Consider the following 15,648-nt stretch of genomic DNA (forward strand, 5'->3'; position numbering starts at 1 on the left):
GAGATAATCATATAGCTTTTATTTTTCAATTTGTTAATGTGGTGAGTTACATTGATTGATTTGCAGATATTGAAGAATCCTTGCATCCCTGGGATAAAGCCCACTTGGTCATGGTGTGGGCATCTTTTTAATGTGTTGTTGGATTCTAATTGCTAGAATTTTGTTGAGGATTTTTGCATCTATGTTCATCAGTGATATTGGCCTGTAGTTTTCTTTTTTTGTGACATCTTTGTCAGGTTTTGGTATTAGGGTGATGGTGGCTTCATGGAATGAGTTTGGAAGTTTCCCTTCCTCTGCAATTTTCTGGCAGAGTTTGAGTAGGATAGTTGTAGGCTCTTCTCGAAATTTTTGGTAGAATTCAGCTGTGAAGCCGTCTGGACCTGGGCTTTTGTTTGCTGGAAGATTTCTGATTACAGTTTCAATTTCTGTGCCTGTGATGGGTCTGTTAAGATTTTCTATTCCTTCCTGGTTCAGTTTTGGAAAGCTGTACTTTTCTAAGAATTTGTCCATTGCTTCCACATTGTCCATTTTATTGGCATATAATTGCTGATAGTAGTCTCTTATGATCCTTTGTATTTCTGTGTTGTCTGTTGTGATCTCTCCATTTTCATTTCTAATTTTATTGATTTGATTTTTCTCTCTTTGTTTCTTGATGAGTCTGGCTAATGGTTTGTCAGTTTTATTTATCCTCTCAAAGAACCAGCTTTTGGCTTTGTTGATTTTTGTTATGGTCTCTTTTGTTTCTTTTGCATTTATTTCTGCCCTAATTTTTAAGATTTCTTTCCTTCTACTAACCCTGGGGTTCTTCATTTCTTCCTTTTCTAGTTGCTTCAGGTGTAGAGTTAGGTTATTTATTTGACTTTTTTCTTGTTTCTTGAGGTATGCCTGTATTGCTATGAATTTTCCCCTTAGCACTGCTTTTATAGTGTCCCACAGGTTTTGAGTTGTTGTGTTTTCATTTTCATTCGTTTCTATGCATATTTTGATTTCTTTTTTGATATCTTCTGTGATTTGTTGGTTATTCAGAAGCATGTTGTTCAGCCTCCATATGTTGGAATTTTTAATAGTTTTTCTCCTGTAATTGAGATCTAATCTTACTGCATTGTGGTCAGAAAAGATGCTTGGAATGATTTCAATTATTTTGAATTTATCAAGGCTAGATTTATGGCCCAGGATGTGATCTATCCTGGAGAAGGTTCAATGTGCACCTGAGAAAAAGGTGAAATTCATTGTTTTGGGGTGAAATGTCCTATAGATATCAATTAGGTCTAACTGGTCTATTGTTTCATTTAAAGTTTGTGTTTCCTTGTTGATTTTGTTTAGTTGATCTATCCATAGGTGTGAGTGGGGGTATTAAAGTCTCCCACTATTATTGTGTTATTGTTGATTTCCCCTTTCATACTTGTTAGCATTTGTCTTACATATTGCGGTGCTCCTATGTTGGGTGCATATATATTTATAATTGTTATGTCTTCTTCTTGGATTGATCCTTTGATCATTATGTAGTGTCCTTCTTTGTCTCTTTTCACAGCCTTTGTTTTAGTCTATTTTATCTGATATGAGTATTGCTACTCCTGCTTTCTTTTGGTCTCTATTTGCATGGTATATCTTTTTCCAGCCCTTCACTTTCAGTCTGTATGTGTCCCTTGTTTTGAGGTGGGTCTCTTGTTGACAACATATATAGGGGTCTTGTTTTTGTATCCATTCAGCCAGTCTCTGTCTTTTGGTTGAGACATTCAACCCATTTACATTTAAGGTAATTATTGATAAGAATGATCCCATTGTCATTTACTTTATTGTTTTGGGTTCGAGTTTATACATCCTTTTTGTGTTTCCTGTCTAGAGAATATCCTCTAGCATTCATTGGAAAGCTGGTTTGGTGGTGCTGAATTCTCTCAGCTTTTGCTTGTCTGTAAAGCTTTTGATTTCTCCTTCATATTTGAATGAGATCCTTGCTGGGTACAGTAATCTGGGCTGTAGGTTGTTTTGTTTCATCACTTTAAGTATGTCTTGCCATTCCCTCCTGGCCTGAAGAGTTTCTATTGAAAGATCAGCTGTTATCCATATGGGAATCCCCTTGTGTGTTATTTGTTGTTTTTCTCTTGCTGCTTTTAATATTTGTTCTTTGTTAATTTGATTAATATGTGTCTTGGAGTGTTTCACCTTGGGTTTATCCTGTTTGGGACTCTCTGGGTTTATTGGACTTGGATGATTATTTCCTTCCCTATTTTAGGGAAGTTTTCAACTATTATCTTCTCAAGTATTTTCTCACAGTCTTTCTTTTTGTCTTCTTCTTCTGGGACTCCTATAATTCGAATGTTGGAGCATTTCATATTGTCCTGGAGGTCTCTGAGATTGTCCTCATTTCTTTTAATTCGTTTTTCTTTTTTCCTCTCTGATTCATTTATTTCTACCATTCTATCTTCTACTTCACTAATCCTATCTTCTGCCTCCATTATTCTACTATTTGTTGCCCCTAGAGTGTTTTTGATCTCATTTATGGACTCTTTTTTATTTCTTCTAGTTGCTTGTGAAACCTTTCTTGAATCTTCTCAGTCCTTGTCTCCAGGCTATTTATCTGTGATTCCATTTTGATTTCAAGATTTTGGATCATTTTCACTATTGTTATTCAGAATTCTTTATCAAGTAGATTCCCTATCGCTTCCTCTTTTGTTTGGTTTGGTGGGCATTTATCCTGTTCCTTTACCTGCTGGGTATTCCTTTGTCTCTTCATCTTGTTTATATTGCTACATTTGGGGTGGCCTTTCTGTATTCTGGCAGTTTGTGGAGTTCTCTTTAGTGTGGACTTTCCTCACTGTGGGTGGGGTTGTATGGGTGGCTTGTCAAGATTTCTTGGTTAGGGAAGCTTGTGTTGGTGTTCTTATGGGTGGAGCTGGATTTCTTCTCTCTGGAGTGCAATGAAGTGTCCAGTAATTAGTTATGAGATGTCAATGGTTTTGGAGTAACTTTGGGCAGCCTGTATATTGAAGCTCAGGGCTGTGTTACTGTGTTGCTGGAGAATTTGTGTGGTATGTCTTACTCTGGAACGTGTTGACCCTTGGGTGGTGCTTGTTTTCAGTGTAGGTATGGAGGCATTTGATGAGCTTCTATTTATTAATGTTCCCTGGAACCAGGAGATCTCTGATGTTTTCAGGCTTTGGACTTAAGCCTCCTGCTTCTGGTTTTCAGTCTTATTTTTACAGTGGTCTCAAGACTTCTCCTTCTATACAGCCCCATTGATAAAACGTCTAGGTTAAAGATGAAAAGTTTCTCCACAGTGAGGGACACCCAGAGAGGTTCACAGAGTTACATGGAGAAGAGAAGAGGGAGGAGAGAGATAGTGGTGACTTGAATGAGATGAGGTAGAATCTAAAGAGGAGAGAGCAAGCTAGCCAGTAATCACTTCCTTATGTGATTACACTTCCTTATGCGCTCCACAGTTTGGACCACTCAGAGATGTTCATGGAGTTATACAGAGAAGAGAAGAGGGAGGAAAGAGACAGAGGTGGCCAGGAGGATAAAAGGGGGGAATCAGAAGGAGAGAGACAGTAATTAGTAATTAGATCCAGCCAGTAATTAGTTCCCTAAGTGTTCTCCACCATCTGGAACACACAGAGATTCACAGAGTTGGGTAGAGAAGAGAAGGGTGAGGGAGGAGACAGAGGTGACCTGGTGGAGAAAAAGGAGGGCCCAAAGGGGGAGAGAGCAGTCAAGCCAGTAATCTCACTCCCAGGTAAAAATGGGTACTGAAGATTGGGTTCTTAAAGGTACAAAATTAATAACAAATACCAAAAAGCAAAGATTAAAAATCTAGAGTAGAGGTTGGATTTTCAAAAATACAATATTAAAGAAAAGAAGAAAAAAAAAGTCACAAAAATTATTAAAAAAATATACATATGAAGTTTGCTTTAAAAAATAGGGTATTTTTTTGGGAAAAGTAATAGTAGGTTATAAAAATGAAAATTAAAGAAGCAATAGAGGACTTAAAAATTAAAAAAAAATCATAAAAAATGGTAAAAATATATCTAGGACTTTCTCTGGTGTTGTTGTGGGCAGTGTGGTGTCAGTTCATTTTCGGATAGTTCCTTGGTCTGGCTTATATTTCTCAAGATCTATAGGCCCTTCCTATGTAGTCGGTACTAACTACAGGGTTTTAATCTATAGCATCTGTCACTTCCAAGGCGGTTCCCTCTGTTTTAGCTTCTTCTGTTTGCTGGTCTCTTCAGTGTCTGATTTCTGCCCTGACACAAGGAGGGGCGGTGGTGGACACTCTTTTTTAGGCTCACTTGTTCAGTCGCGCTGTGGGGAGGGAGGGATGCTGCAAACAAATAACACTGGTGTGTGCTCGCAGTGTCTCAGCCACACTGGGCCTGCCCCCACTCGGCACGTGTGCCCTCCCTGCCCACACTGCTCAGGCTCTAGGTTGCTCTGCCGGGAACCATCTGAGGCCAGCCCTGGGCTGCATGCACCTCCCAGGTCTAAGCCACTCAGGTTCAGGCACTAGGGTAGTCGTCAGAGGCTCAGACTCTGTTGGGCCTGCGTTTTGTGCCCTTCCCAGGTCCAAGCAGCTCAGGTGATGGGGTGTTTGGTGAGCGTGGTCACTGCAACTTATCTCCTCCCCTGTCCCTGCCACTTGGGTTTCTGGGTGTACAACCGGCGCACCTTCTCAGGCAGATGTTGACAGTCCAGAACCCCAAGAAGTCTTAGTTGGCAAAGAAGCCTGCTTTCAGTTTGGTAGATAATGTCTCTCTGGGGCTGAGATTGCCCCCTTCCGGCTCTGGCTGCCTGTCACTGGAGGGGGATGGTCTGCAGCCAGTTAGTTCTGTTCAGTCCTTTGTTCTGTGTGTGGTCTTGGCAGTGTCTTATGTTAGAGCTTTGCACATGGTAGCTATCCCACAGTCTGGTTTGCTAGCCCAAGTTAGTTTGCTCTGATTGCCCTTGGGGCATTCAGGCCCGGTTCTTACTCTAAGCAGCATAGACACCTCCCTGCCCAGTCCCTGCTTGTTAGTGGCGGATGCAGGTGTCTATGCTGCTTCTCTGATGGGGGAGTTACCGTTGGACTCGTAATCTGTGGGTTTCAATTATTTACTTATTTTTCCTCCCTGTTATGTTGCCCTCTGTACTTCCAAGGCTCTCCACAGACTCAGCAGTGAGAGTGTTTCCTGGTGTTTGGAATCTTCTCTCTTTAAGACTCCCTTCCTGGGACGGAGCTCCGTCCCTATCTCTTTTGTCTCTTTTTTTGTCTTCTATATTTTTTCCTACCTCCTTTCGAAGACAATGAGCTGCTTTTCTGGGTGCCTGATGTCCTCTGCCAGCATTCAGAAGTTGTTTTGTGGAATTTACTCAGCGTTTAAATGTTCTTTTGATGAATTTGTTGGGGAGAAAGTGGTCTCCCTGTCCTATTCCTCTGCCATCTTAGGACCCCTCCCTCCAGTTCTTATTGTTGAATTATCTATTTCAATTGGAATTCTTCAATTCTTTCAGATTTTATATTGAAGAGTGTCACAACTCATGAAGTTGACATTTTGAGAAGAGTTATCATGGATTTGAAAAAGGAAATGTTCCAAGTCCCATTTAGTTCCTCATCTCTCTTATGAAATTTCATATAACACAAGTCTTATCACCTCATGACATTCTTACTGATTTCAACCTTTCCTTTCATCGTTGTTATTATATTCATTTTCTGAATACACTACCTTTATCACTTTCAACTTTGCTTCCCAATACCTCTGTTTTGTAACATCTGAATTCCACAATAAGGCATGAAAATCCTTGGATATTGTGGTTCTATACTATCTGTACTGGCTTAATTATTTCAGGCTGCCACAAGAGAATGCCAGAGACCGGGTGTCTTTTACAATAGAGTTTTATATGTTCACAGTGCTGAGGGCTGGGAAGTCCAAGATTACAATGCTTCCAGAGTTGGTTTCTAGTGATCCCTCTCTTCCTGGCTTGCGGACAGCTGCCTTCACACTATGTCAGCATATGACCTGTCTCCCAAGAGAGAGAAAGCGTGAGAGAGGTATCTCTAGTGACTCTTTGTCTTCTTTTAAGGGCATCAGTCCTATTGGGCTAGGATTCTACCCTTGTGACTCCATTTAACCTTATTTTTCTCCAATAGGACCTAATTCCAAATACTATCATTTTGGGAATTAGGGTTTCACCATATGGTTTTTTGAGAGACAAAATGTAGTCCATAACATGTGCTATTTAGGATCAGGCTCAGTTGAAAGTGACAGAAAACTCTACATAACAATGGCTTAAAAAGAGATTTATTTCTCTTTCATGTAATCATAGGCAGTTCTAAGATGATGTGGCTTTCCACAGTGTCAATAACCAGGCTCCTTTATTTTGTTGCTCCTCTGTTCTGTAGAAGTCTGCTTACTCCCTTTAAGGACACTTCTGGAAGCTGTTCACATTACTTCCAACAATGAGTCATTGGCCAGAATTTAGACGCATGGCCACACCTAAATGTAAGGAAGTCTGAGATATTCACTCTTGACTTGAGGTGGATGTTCTGTTTCTGAGGAAAATGTCAACAGTTCATGTTGTAGTAAAACGATCAGCCTTTGCTACAGAATTTTCTAGTTTTTGTTTTCCTGTTAATTTATGCAAGTTACCCACACTTTTGCTAACCTGGTTACCTTTTGTTTCCTACTTCTTTATACTTTACTATCTCAATTTTTTATTATGGAACTCTTTATTTCTGGAATGCATTCCTGGTTTAAGGTGGATTGACAGAACTTGGCCATAACCCCTTCAAGACAGAGGGAAAATATTTTGTTTCTCTGCAGAAACTGTACCAAATTCACTGAAAGAAATTTTTCTTTGAATAATTATGGTCTACTCTGAGCTATAGTCACTGACAAAGTTATTTCCTAGAATGTAAAAATGCCTGATTTATTATTGTTCTGGTGAGTGATTTGTATGCAGTAGAGCACAGTTGATCATGGTAATTTTAATGTAAAAAGAACTTGTTTTCAGAAGAATGTTTTATGTTTCATTTATAATTCTCCAAAGCAATTTATATCAATTCTATAGTTTATTTTGCTGTGTGTATTGCCTAGATTGCACTAGAGAAAGATTCTTAACACTGTTTTTAGTAAATGATTGCTTTTCATTGTCAGGATCATTATTTGCTATAGTGATTGGCAATCCTTAATTTTAACTTGCAAAGTAAATATTAGTTGCTTTGTTTATTATTATCATTTCATCATCACTCTGTGGTGTGGTGTGGTTTAGTCATTACGTCATGTCTGACTCTTTCAATCTCATGGACTGCATCATCACTCTAAAGAAAGTTGTTTCTGAAGTTTCAAAAAATTTTGTCAACTTTGTTAAAAACACTTTCTGGATAAAGTGATGATCACAGATATCTTCTAAAATTTTCACTTCATGTACAATTTTCCTTTAAAAATATTACCTCCACTGATTTGTAGAATATTTGTTGTTAAGAAGGTGGTCATTATAAGGAGACAGCTACAGCACCTTTATCAGTGATAGTTGAGATCAATTTCTTTCTATTCCTTACTGAACTCTAAACTCTCTTGTATTTGATTATCTCCTTTACAAAACCTGATATTTTACAGAGCATAGTTTTATGTCAGGCCAGGTTTTTTTTTTTTTGCCTTGTGAATTCCATCAGTCAGGACGGGCGAGGTTATGCTGTGGAAACAAGCAATTTATATTAGTAGGTTACAACAACAGAGTTTATTTCCTAGTTGTGCTCCACATTCAGTTCAGTAGTCACTCAGGGACCCAGACTGATGGAAGTGCCAACCTGACACACACTTCTACCACCTCAGGGGTGAGGGAAAGAGGATGTGCTCTTACAGCTTCATCCCAGAAGTGATACATGACACTTCACATTTTATTTGCCCAAGTAAGTTGCGAACTCACATCTGAATTCAATGGGGCAGGGAGGTATAATTCTCCTACGGGAAGAGAAACTAAGTAAATGTGAACAGTAACATGGCTTTCCACAGCCTTGGCATAGATATGTCTTGCCCTTGAGGATTGTTTGGTGGTATGGAAATGACACAAATTCACTGATAAAAATTTGCAAAATAGTATTTTAAGAGGAAGACAAATTGCTGAAGAGGACAACTACCTGTTGCCAAATGTGGTAAGAGTTTGTGGAGAAGTGGGACTCATGCCGGTCCTGAGGCTTGAGAGAGATGGAGTTTGTTAATGTCCTCAGAAACTCTCTGGTGACTCAATGGAAAAGAATCTGCCTGCAAGGCAGGATATGTGGGTTGATCCCTGGGTCAGGAAGATCCTCTGGATAAAAAAAATGGCAATGGAATCCAGTATTCTTGTCTGGGAAATCCCATGGACAGAGGAGTCTGGCAGACTACAGTCTGAGGGGTTGCAAGAGTCAGACAGGACTTAGTGACTAAATCACTACCATTGGAAAGTAGACCTCTGAAATCTAAGTAATTAAGTTCAAGTGAAGTCACTCAGTCGTGTCCGACTCTTTGTGATCCCGCGGACTGTAGCCCAGTAGGCTTCTCTGTCCACGGGATTCTCCTGGCAAGAATACTGGAGTGCGTTGCCATTTCCTTCTCCAGGGGATCTTCCCTGCCCAGGGATTGAACCCAGGTCTCCTGCATTGGAGGCAGACGCTTTAACCTCTGAGCCACTTATTTTATTTTATTTTATTTTTTTTAATTTTAATTTTTAGTTTATTTTACTTTACAATACTGCATTGGTTTTGCCATACATTGACATGAATCCACCACGGGTGTACATGCGTTCCCAAACATGAACCCCCCTCCCACCTCCCTCCCCATAATATCCCTCTGGGTCATCCCTGTGCACCAGCCCCAAGCATGCTGCATCCTGCATCAGACATAGACTGGCGATTTGTTTCTTACATGATAGTATACATGTTTCAATGCCATTCTCCCAAATCATCCCAGCTCTCCCTCTCCCTCTGAGTCCAAAAGTCTGCTCTACTCATCTGTGTCTCTTTTGCTGTCTTGCATACAGGGTCATCATTGCCATCTTTCTAAATTCCATATATATGTGTTAGTATACTGTATTGGTGTTTTTCTTTCTGGCTTACTTCACTCTGTATAATCGGCTCCAGTTTCATCCATCTCATCAGAACTGATTCAAATGTATTCTTTTTAATGGCTGAGTAATACTCCATTGTATATATGTACCACAGCTTTCTTATCCATTCATCTGCTGATGGACATCTAGGTTGCTTCCATGTCCTGGCTATTATAAACTGCTGCGATGAACATTGGGGTACATGTGTCTCTTTCAATTCTGGTTTCCTCGGTGGGTATGCCCAGCAGTGGGATTGCTGGGTCATAAGGCAGTTCTATTTGCAAATTTTTAAGGAATCTCCACACTGTTCTCCATAGTGGCTGTACTAGTTTGCATTCCCACCAACAGTGTAGGAGGGTTCCTTTTTCTCCACACCCTCTCCAGCATTTATTACTTGCAGACTTTTGGATCGCAGCCATTCTGACTGGTGTGAAGTGGTACCTCTTTGTGGTTTTGATTTGCATTTCTCTAATAATGAGTGATGTTGAGCATCTTTTCATGTGTTTGTTAGCCATCCATATGTCTTCTTTGGAGAAATGTCTATTTAGTTCTTTGGCCCATTTTTTGATTGGGTCGTTTATTTTTCTGGAATTGAGCTGCATAAGTTGCTTGTATATTTTTGAGATTAGTTGTTTGTCAGTTGTCAGTTGCTGCATTTGCTGTTATTTTCTCCCATTCTGAAGGCTGTATTTTCACCTTGCTTATAGTTTCCTTTGTTGTGCAGAAGCTTTTAATTTTAATTAGATCCCATTTGTTTATCTTTGCTTTTATTTCCAGAATTCTGGGGGGTGGATCATAGAAGATCCTGCTGTGATTTATGTCTGAGAGTGTTTTGCCTATGTTCTCCTCTAGGAGTTTTATAGTTTCTGGTCTTACATTTAGATCTTTAATTCATTTTGAGTTTATTTTTGTCTGTGGTGTTAGAAAGTGATCTAGTTTCATTCTTTTACAAGTGGTTAACCAGTTTTCCCAGCACCACTTGTTGAAGAGATTGTCTTTACTCCATTGTATATTCTTGCCTCCTTTGTCAAAGATAAGGTGTCCATAGGTGTGTGGATTTATCTCTGGACTTTCTATTTTGTTCCATTGATCTATATGTCTGTCTTTGTGCCAGTACCATACTGTCTTCATGACTGTGGCTTTGTAGTAAAGCCTGAAGTCAGGCAAGTTGATTCCTCCAGTTCCATTCTTCTTTCTCAAGATTGCTTTGGCTATTCGAGGTTTTTTGTATTTCCATACACATCTTGAAATTATTTGTTCTAGCTCTGTGAAAAATACCATTGGTAGCTTAATAGGGATTGCATTGAATCTGTAGATTGCTCTGGGTAGTATACTCATTTTCACTATATTGATTCTTCCGATCCATGAACATGGTATATTTCTCCATCTATTAGTGTCCTCTTTGAATTCTTTCACCAGTGTTTTATAGTTTTCTATATATAGGTCTTTAGTTTCTTTAGGTAGATATATTCCTAAGTATTTTATTCTTTTCGTTGCAATGGTGAATGGAATTGTTTCCTTAATTTCTTTTTCTACTTTCTCATTATTAGTGTATAGGAATGCAAGGGATTTCTGTGTGTTGATTTTATATCTTGCAACTTTACTATATTCATTGACTAGCTCTAGTAATTCTCTGGTGGAGTCTTTAGGGTTTTCTATGTAGAGGATCATGTCATCCGCAAACAGTGAGGGTTTTACTTCTTCTTTTCCAATTTGGATTCCTTTTATTTCTTTTTCTGCTCTGATTGCTGTGGCCAAAACTTCCAGAACTATGTTGAATAATGGCAGTGAAAGCGGGCACCCTTGTGTTGTTCCTGACTTTAGGGGAAATGCTTTCAATTTTTCACCATTGAGGATAATGTTTGCTGTGGGTTTGTCATATATAGCTTTTATTATGTTGAGGTATGTTCCTTCTATTCCTGCTTTCTGGAGAGTTTTTATCATAAATGGATGTTGAATTTTGTCAAAGGCCTTCTCTACACCTATTGAGATAATCATATGGCTTTTATTTTTCAATTTGTTAATGTGGTGAGTTACATTGATTGATTTGCAGATATTGAAGAATCCTTGCATCCCTGGGATAAAGCCCACTTGGTCATGGTGTGGGCATCTTTTTAATGTGTTGTTGGATTCTGATTGCTAGAATTTTGTTGAGGATTTTTGCATCTATGTTCATCAGTGATGTTGGCCTGTAGTTTTCTTTATTTTGTGGCATCTTTGTCAGGTTTTGGTATTAGGGTGATGGTGGCCTCCTAGAATGAGTTTGGAAGTTTCCCTTCCTCTGCAATTTTCTGGCAGAGTTTGAGTAGGATAGGTGTAGGCTCTTCTCGAAATTTTTGGTAGAATTCAGCTGTGAAGCTGTCTGGACCTGGGCTTTTGTTTGCTGGAAGATTTCTGATTACAGTTTCAATTTCTGTGCCTGTGATGGGTCTGCTAAGATTTTCTATTTCTTCCTGGTTCAGTTTTGGAAAGTTGTACTTTTCTAAGAATTTGTCCATTGCTTCCACATTGTCCATTTTATTGGCATATAATTGCTGATAGTAGTCTCTTATGATCCTTTGTATTTCTGTGTTGTCTGTTGTGATCGCTTCATTTTCATTTCTAATTTTATTGATTTGATTTTTCTCTCTTTGTTTCTTGATGAGTCTGGCTAATTATTTGTCAATTTTATGTATCCTTTCAGAGAACCAGCTTTTTGAGCCAATTAGTTTAAAAGACAGTAGTCAAGGAAAGTAGATTTAATTAATCTTATTAAATGATTGTTATTTGGAGTGAGCAGAATGAATATTCTCTAGTTGTACCAAAATTTTCTGGTTAAATCAATCAATTGTTTCTACCCCTACAACAAGTGTTCTCAGTTCAAAAATGGTAAAGTGTTTAGTAACTAGTTAAAATGTTATAAACTTACCCTATAGGGAAATATTCCCCAATAATAAAATAGCTAATCCATTTTATTGATCATTTAAATGGTTTTTTATATGGTCATAATCATAGTCCCTCAAAAGGCTGTATCTTTCCTTTGAAAAATGTTGTATGACTTTGTTACCATTATTGGGCCTCCCATATGTGTCAGGAACTATCAGCTAATTATTATGAATTCTCATACAATGATAAGATATTAATCCCATTTAGGATAAAAAAAATGAGGTTAAGGAAGTTAAATAATTTTTCCTAGATTTTCTAGCTAGTAAGTGATTTTTTGAGATTTAAACTCGTCTGCCTGAAGTCAAAGTCATCCTTCTCTCCCCTGTTAAATACAACATCATTCTACTAAACTGTACATAAACTGTGTTGCCGTATTTTCTTTGCATATTTTGCTTTTGAAATTGACGTTGCTGGCAGTGTGATTAATCAAATATTCACCAGACATGATTTGTTCCTGAAAGAATGTGAAGGTTGGTTGACTTGCTCAGCTTATTCACTGAATTTTCTCTTTTGTCTATATACTGCCATCATATGTTGAGGATAATTGTTTCCCCAGTGGATTTTAACACAATTTCTACTACTGTAGCACTTTACAAAGATTAGTTCTATAGAAAGACATATCAAGGTGCATCTGCTTAAAAGACCAACTCTAGTGTATTTTGACAAGTAAAACTACTTTACTTCACAAATTAACATTTATTACTCTCTCCCATTTCCTTTTTCTTTTTTTAAAAAAATTCATTTATTTTAATTGGAGGCTAATAAATTTATAATATTGTAGTGGTTTTTGCCATATGTTCACATGAATCAGCCGTGGGTGTACATGTGACCCCCATCCTGAACCCGCCATCCCCACCTCCTTCCGCATACCATCCCTCAGGGTCGCCCCAGTGCACTGGCCCAGAGTGCCCTGACTCATGCATTGAACCTGGACTGGCAATCCATTTCCCATTTAGTAATAGACATGTTTCAATGCTATTGTCTCAAATTATCCCACCCTTGCCTTCTCCCACAGAGTCCAAAAGTCTGTTCTTTACATCTGTGTCTTTTTTGCTGTCTCACATATAGGGTCATCATTACCATCTTTCTAAATTCCATATATACGCGTTAGTATACTGTATTAGTGTTTTTCTTTCTGACTTACTTCACTCTGTAAAATAGGCACCAGTTTCCACCTCATTAGAACTGATTCAAATGCATTCTTTTTAATAGCTGAGTAATATTTCATTATGTATACATACCACAGCTTTCTTATCCATTCATGTCCTGATGGACATCCAGGTTGCTTCCATTTCCTAGCCATTGTAAACACTACTGTGATGAACATTGGGGTACACGTGTCTCTTTCAATTCTGGTTTGCTCGGTGTGTATGCCCAGCAGTGGGATTGCTAAATCATAAGGCAGTTCTATTTCCAGTTTTTTAAGGAATCTTCACACTGTTCTCTGAAGTGGCTGTGCTAGTTTGCATTCTCACCAACAGTGCAAGAGGGTTCCCTTTTCCCTGCACCCTATCCAGCATTTATTGTTTGTAGACTTTTGGATAGCAGCCATTCTGACCAGCGTGAGATGGTGCCTCATTGTGGTTTTGATTTGCATTTCTCTGATAATGAGTGATGTTGAGCATCTTTTCATGTATTTGTTAGCTATCTGTATGTCTTCTTTGGAGAAGTGGCTCTTTAGTTTTTTGGCTCATTTTTTGCTTGGGTCATTTATTTTTCTGGAATTGAGCTGCAAGGGCTGCTTGTATATTTTTGAGATTAATTCTTTGTCAGTTGCTTCGTTTGCTATTATTTTCTCCAATTCTGAAGGCTGTCTTTTCACCTTGCTTATAGTTTCCTTCATTGTGCAAAAGCTTTTAAGTTTAATTAGGTCCCATTTATTTATTTTTGCTTTTATTTCCGTTACTCTGGGAGGTGGGTCATAGAGGATCCTGCTGTGATTTATGTCAGAGAATGTTTTGCCTATGTTTTCTCTAGGAGTTTTATAGTTTTTGGTCTTACATTTAGATCTTTAATCCATTTTGAGTTTATTTTTGTATATGGTGTTAGAAAGTGTTCTAGTTTCATTCTTTTACAAGTGGTTGACCAGTTTTCCTGGCACCACTTGTTAAAGAGGTTGTCTTTTCTCCATTGCATATTCTTGCCTGCTTTGTCAAAGGTAAGGTGTCCATAGGTGCATGGATTTATCTCTGGGCTTTCTATTTTGTTCCATTGATCTATATTTCTGTCTCTGTGCCAGTACCATACTGTCTTGATGACTGACTGTAGCTTTGTAGTATATTCTGAAATCAGGCAGGTTGATTCCTCCAGTTCCATATTTCTTTCTCAAGATTGGTTCAGCTATTCAAGATTTTTTGTATTTCCATACAAACTGTGAAATTATTTGTTCTAGTTCTGTGAAAAATATCACTGGTAGCTTGATAGGGATTGCATTGAATCTACAGATTGCATTGAATCTATAGTGTACTCATTTTTACTATTTTGATTCTTCATGAACACAGTATATTTCTCCATCTATTTGTGTCATCTTTGATTTCTTTAATCAGTGTTTTTTAGTTTTCTATATATAGGTCTTTTGTTTCTTTCAGTTCAGTTCACTCACTCAGTCATGTCTGACTCTTTGCGACCCCATGAACCACAGCATGCCAGGCCTCCCTGTTCATCACTAACTCCTGGAGTCCACCCAAATCCATGTCCATTAAGTCAGTGATACCATCCAATCATCTCATCATCTGTTGTCCCCTTCTCCTCCTGACCTCAATCTTTCCCAGCATCAGGGTCTTTTCCAATGAGTCAGTTTTTTGAGTCAGGTGGCTATAGTATTGGAGTTTTGGCTTTAACATCAGTCCTTCCAATGAATACCCAGGACTGATCTCCTTTAGGATGGACTGGTTGGATCTCCTTGCAGTCCAAGGAACTCTCAAGAGTCTTCTCCAACACCATTTTTCAAAAGCATTAATTCTTCGGCACTCAGCTCTCTTTATAGTCCAACTCTCACATCCATCCATGACCACTGAAAATACCATAGCCTTGACTAGATGAACCTTTGTTGGCAAAGTAATGTCTCTGCTTTTTAATATGTTGTCTAGGTTGGTCATAATTTTCCTTCCAAGGAGTAAGCGTCTTTTAATTTCATGGCTGCAATCGCCATCTGCAGTGATTTTGGAGCCCCAAAAAGTAGTCTGACATTGTTTCCACTGTTTCCCCATCTATTTCCCATGAAGTGACGTGACTCGATGCCATGAATTTCGTTTTCTGAATGTTGAGCTTTAAGCCAAGTTTTTCACTCTCCTCTTTCACTTTCATCAAGAGGCTCTTTAGTTCTTCTTCACTTTCTGCCATAAGGGTGGTGTCATCTGCATATCTGAGCATATTGATATTTCTCCCAGCAATCTTGATTCCAGCTTGTGCTTCTTCCAGCCCAGTGTTTCTCATGATGTATTCTGCATGTAAGTTAAATAAGCAGGGTGACAGTATTACAGCCTTGACATACTCCTTTTCCTATTTGGAACCAGTCTGTTTTTCCATGTCCAGTTCTAACTGTTGCTTCCTGACCTGCATATAGGTTTCTCAAGAGGCAGGTCAGGTGGTCTGGTATTCTCATCTCTTTCAGAATTTTCCACAGTTTATTGTGATCCACACAGTCAGGCTTGCATAGTCAATAAA

The sequence above is a fragment of the Budorcas taxicolor genome, chromosome 2, assembly GCF_023091745.1.
Source record: "Budorcas taxicolor isolate Tak-1 chromosome 2, Takin1.1, whole genome shotgun sequence".
Taxonomy (NCBI): Eukaryota; Metazoa; Chordata; class Mammalia; order Artiodactyla; family Bovidae; genus Budorcas; species Budorcas taxicolor.